The sequence below is a fragment of the Centruroides sculpturatus genome, unplaced genomic scaffold (assembly GCF_000671375.1).
Source record: "Centruroides sculpturatus isolate CEXI.00-Female unplaced genomic scaffold, Cexi_2.0 scaffold1137, whole genome shotgun sequence".
Classification (NCBI taxonomy): Eukaryota; Metazoa; Arthropoda; class Arachnida; order Scorpiones; family Buthidae; genus Centruroides; species Centruroides sculpturatus.
Genome location: NW_019385291.1, coordinates 144,235 through 157,164, shown reverse-complemented (window position 1 = coordinate 157,164; position 12,930 = coordinate 144,235). Strand labels below are relative to the sequence as shown.

The 12,930-nt window shown below is 26.4% G+C and overlaps 2 protein-coding genes across 3 annotated transcripts in view; one reads left to right on the top strand and one right to left on the bottom strand.

Annotated features, from left to right (window-relative positions):
* Window positions 1-9,159, bottom strand: part of LOC111637249 (endophilin-A-like) — a 124,135-nt gene extending 114,976 nt beyond the window's left edge. Inside the window, exon 1 of one of the 2 annotated variants that reach the window (XR_002758654.1) lies at window positions 9,086-9,159. The gene's annotated coding sequence lies outside the window, so the exon portion shown is untranslated. Of the gene's footprint in view, window positions 1-8,085; window positions 8,155-9,085 lie in introns of those variants that run through there. The other variant, XR_002758656.1, reaches the window with a different exon arrangement.
* Window positions 2,368-12,930, top strand: part of LOC111637250 — a 13,025-nt gene continuing 2,462 nt past the window's right edge. The window contains exons 1-2 of the mRNA XM_023382693.1: window positions 2,368-2,399; window positions 8,786-8,951. The gene's annotated coding sequence lies outside the window, so the exon portion shown is untranslated. The remainder of the gene's footprint in view (window positions 2,400-8,785; window positions 8,952-12,930) is intronic.

Below are 12,930 nucleotides of genomic sequence, written 5' to 3'. Positions count from 1 at the left end.
TCTGAACTGTTCGTTTAGGATGTTGGAAATGAGCTACCACTGACTAATACAAGTCACACTACAAGAAATTAGCATCTCCCACTGACTAATACAAGTCACACTACAAGAAATTATCATCTCCCACTGACTAATACAAGTCACACTACAAGAAATTAGCATCTCCCACTGACTAATACAAGTCACATTACAAGAAATTTAAGCATATAGAGACTATTATCACTAAGACCATACACAGGAGTTTGAGGCATTTAACCCTTCCCATTTGGGAAGTATTAAGCATTAATCAATATGCTGTATATAACTTATACGGTATTTATTTTGTACCCGTTCAGTTCCTCTTCAATCTACTGTATTATGTTATTTTACACGTCTATAAATAAAATTCATGTCTTAAAATATGCTCCAGCAATAAAATTTTCATTTAAAACTATAAACTTAGGTCGAAAACGTTTTTTACTTTGTTAAAATTTGTTACTGGAGCATATTCTGTATGTCTATATCATATTATAAACTAATAAACTACAGTATAAAAAAAAACATGTGTTTTCTTTAACCCCATCTTTTAAAAGTCCTGCACAGGGGCCTAATTTTTATATATTTATTATTACATTTAATATCTGAAAACAGTGTCAATACTCAAATAAGTGTATTCAACACAAGTATTTAATAATAATAATAATAGTTGATTCCTGAGATGATTTTGAATACATTTTTTTAAAAAATTTCATACAATTCTAAATCTTACAGCTTATAAAATATTAAATGATTTATTTTATTAAAAATTGATTGCTTTCATATTATTATAAGTAATTTAATATATTATATTATTAAAACATTTTTTTTATATTTTTTTGGTAATACACAACAGTAAAGTTATTTATTTATATAACAAAGCAGTGTATCCAATTACTTATAACAGATTGTACTTTATCATAGCACTAATATAGAGTTATTGGTTCAGTGATAAAACCAATAAAATGATTATGAATTATAATATACATCATCTTTCTACATTGAACTCTTTTATTATAATGATGTGCATTTAATATTTAATAATAAAAACATTCTTGAGTAATCAAATTTAATTCTGTACTGTACATATTCTATGGTATTGCAGCTTTTAAAATACACTAAAAAATTTATTTAATATTTCATAAAAAACATTTAAGTGATATTTTTAAACCTGTTTTAAATTATATGAACAGTTTTATCCACATTTTTTTATGTTGTTATTGTATAAAATATTTAGAAAAATACTTGATCAAAATATTATTTGACAATTGCTCTCATGATATTTTTTTAAAAAAACAAGATTTTCGTTTTATTTATAAAGAGGAATCTTGTTTTCGCAATTCTACTCTATCGTTCTGGGTGATTGTAATATCAAACCTGGATAAATTGTTTGTTTAGATAGTAACTATCTCATGAAACAGTTTAAATTCGAAGATAAAATATTGGAATTTGACACATCAATTTTATGTTTAAAATGAAATTTAAACAAAATATAATTTTATATTTTAAAAAAAAACTATAATTAAAATTATCTTTGTTAAATCCTTAAAAATCTTTTAAAATATTTAAATTATTGAATTCGTGTAAGTTAAATGGGTGATTTCACTAATATATTTTTTTCAGATATTCTAATGGAGTACATGTTTAAAATATATTGATTACTACTGAACATGTTAAAGTACTTTTTGTTGACATTTAAAACAGAACTATCAAATTACTAATGCAGACCATAACAATAAATTCATGAATGAAATACGAGAAATATTAAACTATTTTGGAACTATTCCAAACATATATCGTCTTTAATTAAAGTTTATTTTTCAGGTTAAGTTTAATATCCTTTTTTTTCAAGTTACATCAGAAAATTTGAGGTAAGATTTTTTAAATAAATTATGCAATTAATTATATATTTTTATTAGTAATTAAACAGATTTTTTAAAAAATCACCCTTTTGATTATACAATTCGAGAGATCATAATTAAATTTAAAAAAATTTTTTTTCAATATGAACTTGTATATACATCTGAAAATTTATTATTTTAAGTTGAAATATAATACTGCATATAACTTCTAGCAATGAGGTTGATTACGAGGTAAAAACCACACCCTATCCCTACTGACAGTATGTAAGCATAATGAGATTTCAATATATGAATGATAGGGCAAAAATAAACCTACAGTGTACGTGTAAAAAAGAAAAAAAGACATACAAAACAGAATATAGCATAAGCATTAGCATTTAATTAAGTAACACAGCACACTTAATAATATTATGTTTTTTTTTAATAATCGATAGGTAAAAAGAAAATTAAGTTTCGTGAAAGATTTTAAAATTCTATGAATAAAATTATATTGGCAAATTCAAATTTATTGATGGATATTTCGAGGTAAGTGAGTTTTTTTTACCTTTTTTTTATCGCTAAGTTTTATCATAAGATGTCACAGAAAACATTCCCTAACTACAGTAAAATTCGAAGATATATATATTTTAAAATATAGGAAAAACTAAAATTAGTATGTAATAAAAGGAAAATAGTAAGTTTAATCATCATTGAAAGTATAAACTTCCTCATCGATAAAAGAAATGAGGAACTTCAGACATCAGACTACAATATTTAATTGTGTCATTAACCTGTTTAAATAATTAATATGAAATTTTTTTAGAGTTATGTGACATATTTAACAAAATTTCATATCTAAGTGTTTATATTAATATGTTTTAAAAGATATTTTTAATAAAAAAAAAACCTTCGTCCATTTTGTAGATAAATTTAATATCAAGAAAAATAATTAGTGGGATAATCTAAAATCAATTTTCTTTCTGGTTAAACTGCTAGATTAATATGAGTTATGCCATAAGAAGAAGAGGAAAAAAATTATAAAATTACTTTTTTAATACAATATTAGAATCTAGGTCAACATTATTGAATTATCGAAATTTTCATGTGCACGATGTTAAATATTTGACTGGTGTTAAAAATCATAATTTATGAGCGATACGATCTCAAATTCTTGTAACTTTTTCTTGTTGATTATCGATTTTCCATTGAGCTTCACAAAATATGAACAATGAGCTGAACAATAATACTATGAAGATAATAATTTCAAGTGTGATTTATACATAAATAATATTAATTGAATTTTTTCTTTATTTTTCAAACTTATTATATTCGCCTTTAATTATATTCTTTACCTGATCTTATCGCCTTATATATCAAAGTTTTAGACGTGATTATGATATCAAGACCATTTGTCATTTATATAATCTACATCATATATGCAATTTATCGACGTCTTTATCGAAATAAGATCTCGTCTAATATATTTTATAGAGATATAAATAATAATAATTAACAAAAATAATCATACTTTAATTTTATAAAGTATACTCGATTGTTGTCGAATGTTGAATTGAAGAAATAATGGCCTATTTATTTTATCTACTTTAAAACTGATTAAAAAGGTTTTTGATGATAAAATTATTTGAATTAATATTGTGGAATTTCACGAGGATAACTTTTATAGATCTACTAATACGACATTTTAATATTATGGCAATTTGCAATCAGCGCTATCACAAGATGGTACTTGTTGCAATTGGGACTAACTTGGCCTGGAAAACAAGGAACATTCTTTGTTTTCGATGACAAGTTTTGGTCAACATGAGAAGAATTTGCGTGGGACAATAGACAAATATCGCTCATTAGTTTCTTTTAAATTTGCAGATTAGACTAGAAGTCATTAATTTTCTGTTGTTTGTTGATAATGGAATTTTGGAACCCTAGGAAAAGGGTAACACGAAATGGAGGGCATGTGAACCAAGTGTCCCAATGTACAGGCGCTACTGTTTACAATCAACAGGCAGGACAGGGTCTAGGTAAATTAAGGAAGTAATTATTTATAAAATAATTATGACACAACGGGAGAAGCAACCAAACAAAATAAACCGTACACCTTGTATAATTTCAGCAATTTTCAATTATTTCCTTTGCGATTAATATGTTTTTAGAATTTTTTTTTTTTAAGTTTGATGTTCCAACTGAAGAAGGCCTAGAGTACAGTGTGTCCCAAAAGTATATATTAATTGACATTTTACTGCTTTACAGAATTGTTAGGAAATTAAGAGAAATGTAAATAATTTCATTTGTATAGTCTATGAATCAAAACTTTCCAAAATTTCACATGGAAGAGAGTTTAGTATGAAAGAAATTGAATGAATATGGAAATTAAAAGCAGAAGATTGTAGTTTCAAGGAAATTGCTGTTTTAATGAACAAATCTACTGGAATTTATAAAATTTTGGAAAACTCATCACTAATACTTTCTAAACATCGATCAGGAAGCCCAAAATCATATCTAAAAGGGATGGTAATTGAATTATACGTCTTGCATCACAATAGGATAGATCAGTTCGTCAAATTTTGTGTAAAAGTGGATTAAAAATACCAAAAGATCATATGCTGTGGAATGACCAATGGCTCTCAATCCTTTTCAGTGATGAAAAGAAATTTAATTTAGATGGGCTAATTACTAGCATGATATTAGGAAAGAAGAGCGTGGTTTTTCAGCGAGAAACACGGTGATGGTTCTGTTATAGTATGAGGTTTATCAAATTTAGTGATTTTAACTGGTAGACAGACATCTAAAAGTTATCAAGAAGTCCTAAGAAATAATTCTTTACCTACTGGAGAAGAAATTAGAGGACCTGATTGGACTTTCCAACAGGATAATGCCAATATTCATCGTTCACGTTCAACAACAAAATGGCTTGAAGATCATAATATTCGAGTTATGAGGGGACTTGCAAGAAACCCGGAGATTAATCCGATTGAGAACTTGTGGGACATTTTTGCTCAAAAAGTTTATGTTAATAACAGGCATTTTATAATGGTTTCAGAGCTTAAACAATAAATCATTGAGTGCTGGTTTCAAATGGGTCCAGATATCTTACAAAATTTAATTAAATCAATGTCTAATTGCATTTTTGAAGTCATTAAGCATAAATGGCAGCTCTTTCATATTAAAACAATTTACATCAATTTATGTTATGAACTATTGCTCAAAGTTTAAACTTGTCTATATTTTTGGGACATCACAAAATAAGTATTTTGTTTTTAACACTTTATGCAACTATCAAATATTGTAAAAAACAATTATATAACATTGTACTGTGCTACAAATAAACAATAATGATCTCATGCATTGTTAAGAAATACTTAATATTTAAAACATATAAACACATATAGATTATCTATATTTTTGGGACACACTATAGTATGTCGAAAGCGAATTCGATTAATTAGATATATTGCTGGAGTTATACAAGGTGTAATGTTTCTTTCGTTTTTTAATTTTCTATAAGTCACATATAAATAAATGAAGTTTTAAATGAACAATGAACATCGTATCATCCATAGCTTATCCAATAAGGTCCAGTAATAAATATAGGGTGTTCTATATAGAAGTTATTTACAATCAAAGGTATATCTTTATTAAGTTAGATGCCACTCGAGATATAACACATGACCCACCCTCTATCTTTCCACTTCCTACCAAAATTTAATAGCATCAATACCTCGTACATAAACGTCCCTGCAAAATCTTCGATAAAAGGCAGAGGAGTTATAAAGCTACTTTGAAGCTTAACACACGTTTATATACAGAAAAACACCCCTAATCTTTTTTTGCATTGCTCGTTTCAAGGGCTCTGAGTTTAAAAATGTAAAAATCTTGGGGTGAGGTCATTTTTTGATCGATCGTCATACTTTCTCTATGTTATATATAACAGCTGGGAGAGTAAAAACTCACTCAAACACCTATACCCGTTCAATGTTACAACAAGGTTTAAAACATTCGTATTAATAAACCTTAATCAATAAGAAAATAAACATAGAAATTAACTTGTTAACAATCAAAAATTTTGTATGCATTATGTTTATAACAAATAAAATTTATTATAAACATAATAATTTATATTTAAAACATTTTAATACAATAAATTTAACACTTTATATGCGATCTATTTAAATACTCATAGTTATTTTTCAATTATATCAAATAATAGAGTTTAGATAGAATTATTCATTTACAGGCTACGAGTTTTATTCTCATATACAAATAGTTATAAATTATTTAAAATTTACTTTGTATTATATACACTTCAAACACGAATATAGATCATGTATGTAGCTTAAATATTAGTTTTAAGCAATGTAAATTCATTTAATTTACCAATATTTATACTAAAATAATATTATTAATCATTTTTACTTGTAAGGTATCACATATTAATTATTTTAAAAACGGTTTAAGATTTAAAATTCATTAAACGTACCAAATAATTAAAAATTGAAATTCTTTAGTACAATGTAAACACAACGAAATGTCATAAATAAACTAATTGTAATTTAAAGATATTGTAAAACATTTTGTAGAAGTTATTCACTTGAAAATATATAATGCATAAGGTTAATTATTTAAAAATGTATTATGCACCAATTATAGAAAATTTCCTATAAAACTAATGAGAAAATACTTTCTAGTTAACGTTACATTGTGAATATTATAACATTTTATATAAGAGTAGAAAAAATACACACATATATATATATTAAAAAAAATCCTTCATACAACCTTTTGATAATAATTTGCCAAGAATATTGCTGGCAATTCTCCAAAAGTTCTTTTAGCTGGTAGAATAAATCGCTACGTAAGCCATAAATTGCGTGCTTAGGCTTTATCATTGATATTTTAATAGTTATAAAATTCGCAGCATTTTTAAAAGTAAAAAAACTGAATGAAATATAATATAATTTATATTTAGCATTACATACTACAGTCGAGCGTAGTAATCAACGCCAAGTGGAAGTGAATATAACATTAAGTATACAGTAAAAGGTTTATATTTCTATAGATAGCATTACTAAATTATGATTACAATATCAAGAACACAGGCCATACACAGAGGATACAAATGAGTTAAGATTATAATCATAAAAGTGATTGAGATACAGTATGCAACATTACACCCTCGACCTTTTTGTATTGATATAATACGTCTCCAAAGTTTTGCTTCCCTGCTGACTCCCATTATATTATTGACTCGGGAATATAATTATATACGAAATTCTGTCAATTTTGTTTATCAGAAACGGATATACCACCCAAAAGGAAGTGCCGTATAAGTTAAACATCCTTTAATAGTTAGTAATTTTCATATGTAATTGAAAAATAGCAAAATATTAAAGAATAATTGTTGTTTTAATCCAGAAAAAAAAATTATACTATTGTTTACAATATCCTGTTAAACGTGAGTATTAAAATTTATATTAATTTTTAATAAGGAAAAGAATCTCTCACACTCTTTAATATTCCATAAGTATTATATAAATTCCCCTTTCTTCTTTAAATAACAATTATCCTTAATACTATGTCGTTTATTCAGTTACACATTAAACTTATTAAATATTAAAGCATGTTTATACAGTATCGTAAAGGTCGATAGAATGACATGCAACAAAAGAAAATATCAAGTAGTATTTTAAGAAAAACGTATTCTGTACATCTGTACAACGCTGAAAAGTCACACGGATAAAATTTCTCGAGTTATATGATTCTTAAGCATAAAAAAGGGCAATAAAACAAGCGAATACATTAAGAAACACGTATAGAATTAAGAAATAAATCATTATATTAATGATTTTATATACATCGAGTTAAATAATTTTATGTTTTAGTTATAAACTTTAATTTTATTAAGGAAAATGGCGTGAAAAACTTGAAAAATCAGGTCACTGACTAAAATCGATTTTACTCGAAATACCATAATCTGTTTACGGTTTATAATAACCTTTTACGACGGGATGCTTTTGGATTTAATTTTAAAGTTCTATTAAAAACAAATAATAATAATAATATTTTTCCAATTATGTTCTGATTACTATCCATATGCATATTATATTAATTAATACATACTATTTTTAGGTTAGATACAAAAAACATATTGAAATTTAAATTAATATATATTATACATATATAAATTTGAATTTTTTCTGTACAATTTAATTATTCTCACCTATAATTGATGCCCTACTATTCATGAGACGACTAACACGTGGACAAACGACGTTATGCGGACAACACGAGAGTAGCGCGCGCATCATGCGTCAGAAAGGGACATTTGCCATCGTTCAATACTGTTTGCTTGTCCTCTCGGGGACATTTTTATGCAAAAAAATGTTAAAATTTCTTAAACTTGTCTTAAGAGTATCGTTATGTAACTATGGTTAAAGTGTATCTGCTCTGTATCTTAATAGACACAATTACACAAACACAACACTAACACAACTATTAATAGAGTGTAACCAAGTCCTATAGTCATTATGAAAGTAATTATGCTAGAAATAAAAGAAAAATTTGTTTTTTAATGTAATTTAATCATTAATAAATATATATTTTTGTGTTTAATTGAATTTTTTTTTACAGTTTTGGAAGTTTATATATTAAACCAGTTATATAAATAGAGTGTCACGTTGATTTGTTTGATAAGAGATTATATGTAACAGTTGCTACGCAACCGTAGGATAAGATTATAATATAAGAACGAGAAAAATAACCTAAAATAAAAATAAAAACAAGTTATTGCTATTTTATAAATAGGATATCTTTCTCGTCAAATTTACACTTTATTTTCTATTTTAATAATTTATATATTCTGTGACTTATGTATTGACTCTGACAATAAACATATTTATTTTATTACTTTTTTTTTATAGCCTAGAAGATTGAAAATTAAATTTTCTGGAGCGAAGACATGCCTTTAAAACCGTCTTTCCTCCATTCAATTGAGATTCGCAGTGAAGCCCACGCAGCATGAAAATATCATGAATAATATTTTAAGGTTGTTTACATAACCTTTAAAGCATTAAAGTTGAATATCAGGTTAGAATAAGAATAGATTATTTTTGAATTCATACACACAATAATACATAAAATTTAAAAGAAATTACAACAAATCGTAATTTAAAATATAGGTTAAATTAAGCGAATAAAGAGTTAAGAACATGATAACTTACTAGGTAATTGTCGGGAATGGGAAGCGGTGGACTATTGCATTGTGGTGGTGGCTAGATTCGTGTGTCTAGCTTAGAAATCAATACTATATTTTCACAAAAGGAAATCATTCATTGGTTCGTTATTCGCTAATAAAAGAAAGAAAACATATTTTAAAACAATACAAAAACAGTGAATCGATTAATAATATCAATTTTATCACCATAATCATTCATTCTTTCATTTATATATTTAAGATTATTATTTTTTTTAATTTTTTTTAAATGAATCTTGTCATAGGCTACACGAATTCTCTACTTATTGACTTTAATATACGTAATACGTTAAAAATAATTAGTGATACAGTAAATAAATTCTCGTAGGTGTAAATAGTATTATGTAAATATTTAACTAGTTCCTACGTGATATTAAAGAATCGAAATCATAAGTTAAAATTGTAAATGAGAAAAATAATAATGAAAAATTCACGTAATACAGTTTTTATTTTAAGAATTTTTATGTGATTTTCATTCTATAAATCATCGTACATTTTTGCATTTTTATTAATTATATTCGGTAATATTATTTGTATAATGAATTTAAATTTTAAATTACTTATAAATTCTTTGCAAAAATAAATTACAATATTAATCATGTAAACAATTTATTATTAAGTATAATTTCTTGCATAATATCTAGGCTAAATAACTGTAAAGACTACCTTTTACTATATTGTTCGTAAAACGAAATAATTACGTATATAAATAATAATAATAATAATAATACTATAATTTAACTGTAATATGTTGAGTTGCATTTAAATTACACCATTAATAATATTGGGATTCAATCAAATTTTGCAACGAAGCAATCGTGAACGTATTTACATGCTTTAGTATAATCAAAACAAATAATATTAATCAACAAGTTGAATCAAAATACACATTTACATAATTAAACTTTATAATTAAGCATGATTAACGAGCAACATTTCTCATAAAATTAATTGAATTATCATGATTCAGGTACAATATTCACACTTACGACTATTAATTTTATTTTAACATCCAAATAATTAATATTTTATCATTTGTTTAAAACATTTTATTACATCCCAAATGACAGTTTATTTTTAATATGTCGTAAACAGTGTAATTTTCCACTCTATTTTTTATTTTTTATTCTTTTTCTTTCGTTTCTTAATATGTAAAAACTATAATACCAAGAGGCTACTTCTTAAGCTTTATTTTATAAGAAGGATTTAGACATATTCCTTTAAGAATAGTCCTCCTCGGTTGGTAGAAAGGTTGTAATCCCACGACTACTACTTAAAAATACAAAAAAAAGAAGGAACAAAAGAAATTCCTGCAAAATAAAATACATACAAAACCACAATCTGCATTACAACCAATTTCTACAATACCCATGCAGATTGTGGTTTTGTATATATTTTATTTTGCAGGAATATTTTGTTATAACAGAGGGGAAATATGGCGATCACTCAACGAAGATTTTTACGTTTTTGGACTGGAAAACGTCGAGAAATACATAAACACTTGGGTTTTTATCTGGCAGGTGTGTGGGGAGGCGCGATTTTGTTCAACAACTTTGAAGCTTAATAACTCTTGTACCTTTTGTCGATTATTTTTTAAAGTGGCCATGGGATTATAACCTTTATGTCTACTGAGGGGGACTATTCTTAAAGGAATTGGTCTAAATGCATTTTGTAAAGTAAAGGTTAAGAAGTAACCTCCTGGTATTATGTTTTCCGTAGGGAAAAAAAGGAGATTTAAAAAATAGTATAGAGAATTAAACTGTCTACAACATATTAAATTGAAGTTAATCTTCTATTTTTCTTTGTGGATTAACAAATTTTAATTTTCATTATCGGTTTGTTGGGGTGCAATTTGAAAAAATTGTAGACTTATAAATTCCCACTATCGTTCGACTGTCCGTTTGTCTGTCCTTCCTCAATCTCGAAAACGAAGTTAAATAGATGAAAATCTTAAAAAATATATGTTAAGCTTAGGAGCAAGAGGCCTCATTAACTATACACTAACATAAGATGCAAACCGGATGTCACGTTATTTCAATTGAAAATTTCCCCCCCCCAAAGGACCGGCACGACTCTATTGCTAACAAGAAAAGTATGATGTACAGGGGCAAGACACTACTAATTTGAGGTGGAGAACATTTACAATAAGCCTTTTCAGTATATGAAATCACTAAAACTTTGAAAACCCGAAAGATATTTATTATTATTATTGTTAATAAAAATCATGTGATTTCCGGTTCAAACCGGATGTTCAGGGAATGTATAGGTCTGAAATCTGAAAATTTCAGCACAATGGGTGAGTTATTATTATCCTGACATTAAAAATACAAATATTTAATATCTACTTTTTAAACTTTTTACTATAATTTTGTAATATTGTCTGTAGTATTTAAGTTACTTGTAAAATGATAAAATATGCTGCCATCTGTTGACAAAATACAAAGGATTTTACATTTAAATATTTTACATTTCGACACTATTAGCAGTTTAAATGTAGGCCTTTTATCACTATTAAAAGCATAAATGTATAATGTGCAATTTTGAAATATTTTCTTTTTTTTTAAATATTCATTATTTAGTCTACTGTAATATTACTTTTTTAAAAAATGCAATCGAAAATTGATTCTATCCAGGTATATTTTATGTAGATACACAAGTATTTTAAGATAATATTTATCATCACTGTTGTAGAGTACAGTATGTGTATAGTAAAATTCCATTCTTTATTATGAGTCAGCAACAAGTGAAGTAAGGAAGGAAGTGAATTGTTTGTCCTTGATTCTTTTAAGAATTGTATTCTCTTGAATGTTATATTACTCGTAAATACTGGTATATTAACTAATAGATATATGTATAAAAACTCCACTTTAATGTAGTTTTAAAAGCAAAAAATTAAATCGCGAAATTTTTTAAAAATAAGTCATATACTGTAGACCCCTATAACACTGTTGATAATTCCGTTTTATATGAATTCCATATTGTACGAGTCACTTAGATTTTACAAATACACGAACCATTCACAGCCCGGCTTACGTATTTGTAAAATCTAAGTGACTCGTACAACATGGAATTCATATAAAACGTAATTATCGTATTATCTCATACTCATTTAATACTTCGTAAATTACCTAATGCTACTATTTTTATACTTTTCAACTACCCCCTGTAACACACCCTTAAAATTACATAAGGCATATCCTCGATCAACCACCTTTTTACTAAGGAATAATATATAGCATGGGTGCTGAACGTTACATTATTATTAATTTGATGTTCGTTTTCTGGTGAATTAGAAGAAAGTTATAGGCAAATTTGAGAAGTTATCGCCGTTTGCCGCTTAATTCCTACATATTTAACGAGTAACACCAGTCAAAAGACCCGGGAATTAAGTAACGTTCTTGTAAACACCCCATTGTAACGCATCCTTACGATTCCTAATAACTTCGATGATCTAATCTTGTATACTTCTGCAAGCCTTATCATAACAAAACTGTTAACATGGTCTAAGAGCATTCTAAGATAATTCTGAAGAGCATACAAGGCTGGAAAATAGATCATAGACCACATAAATCAATATTTATATCCAATAAGTTAAAAGTTATTTACAATTATATTTTTTGAACGATACAAGTCGACCCCCCCTATAATACTGTTGATTATTTCGTTTTATATGAATTCCATGTTGTACGAGTCACTTAGATTTTACAAATACGAGAGCCATTCACAGCCTGGCACACGTATTTGTAAAATCTAAGTGACTCGTACAACATGGAATTCATATAAAACGGAATAATCAACAGTGTTATAGGGGGG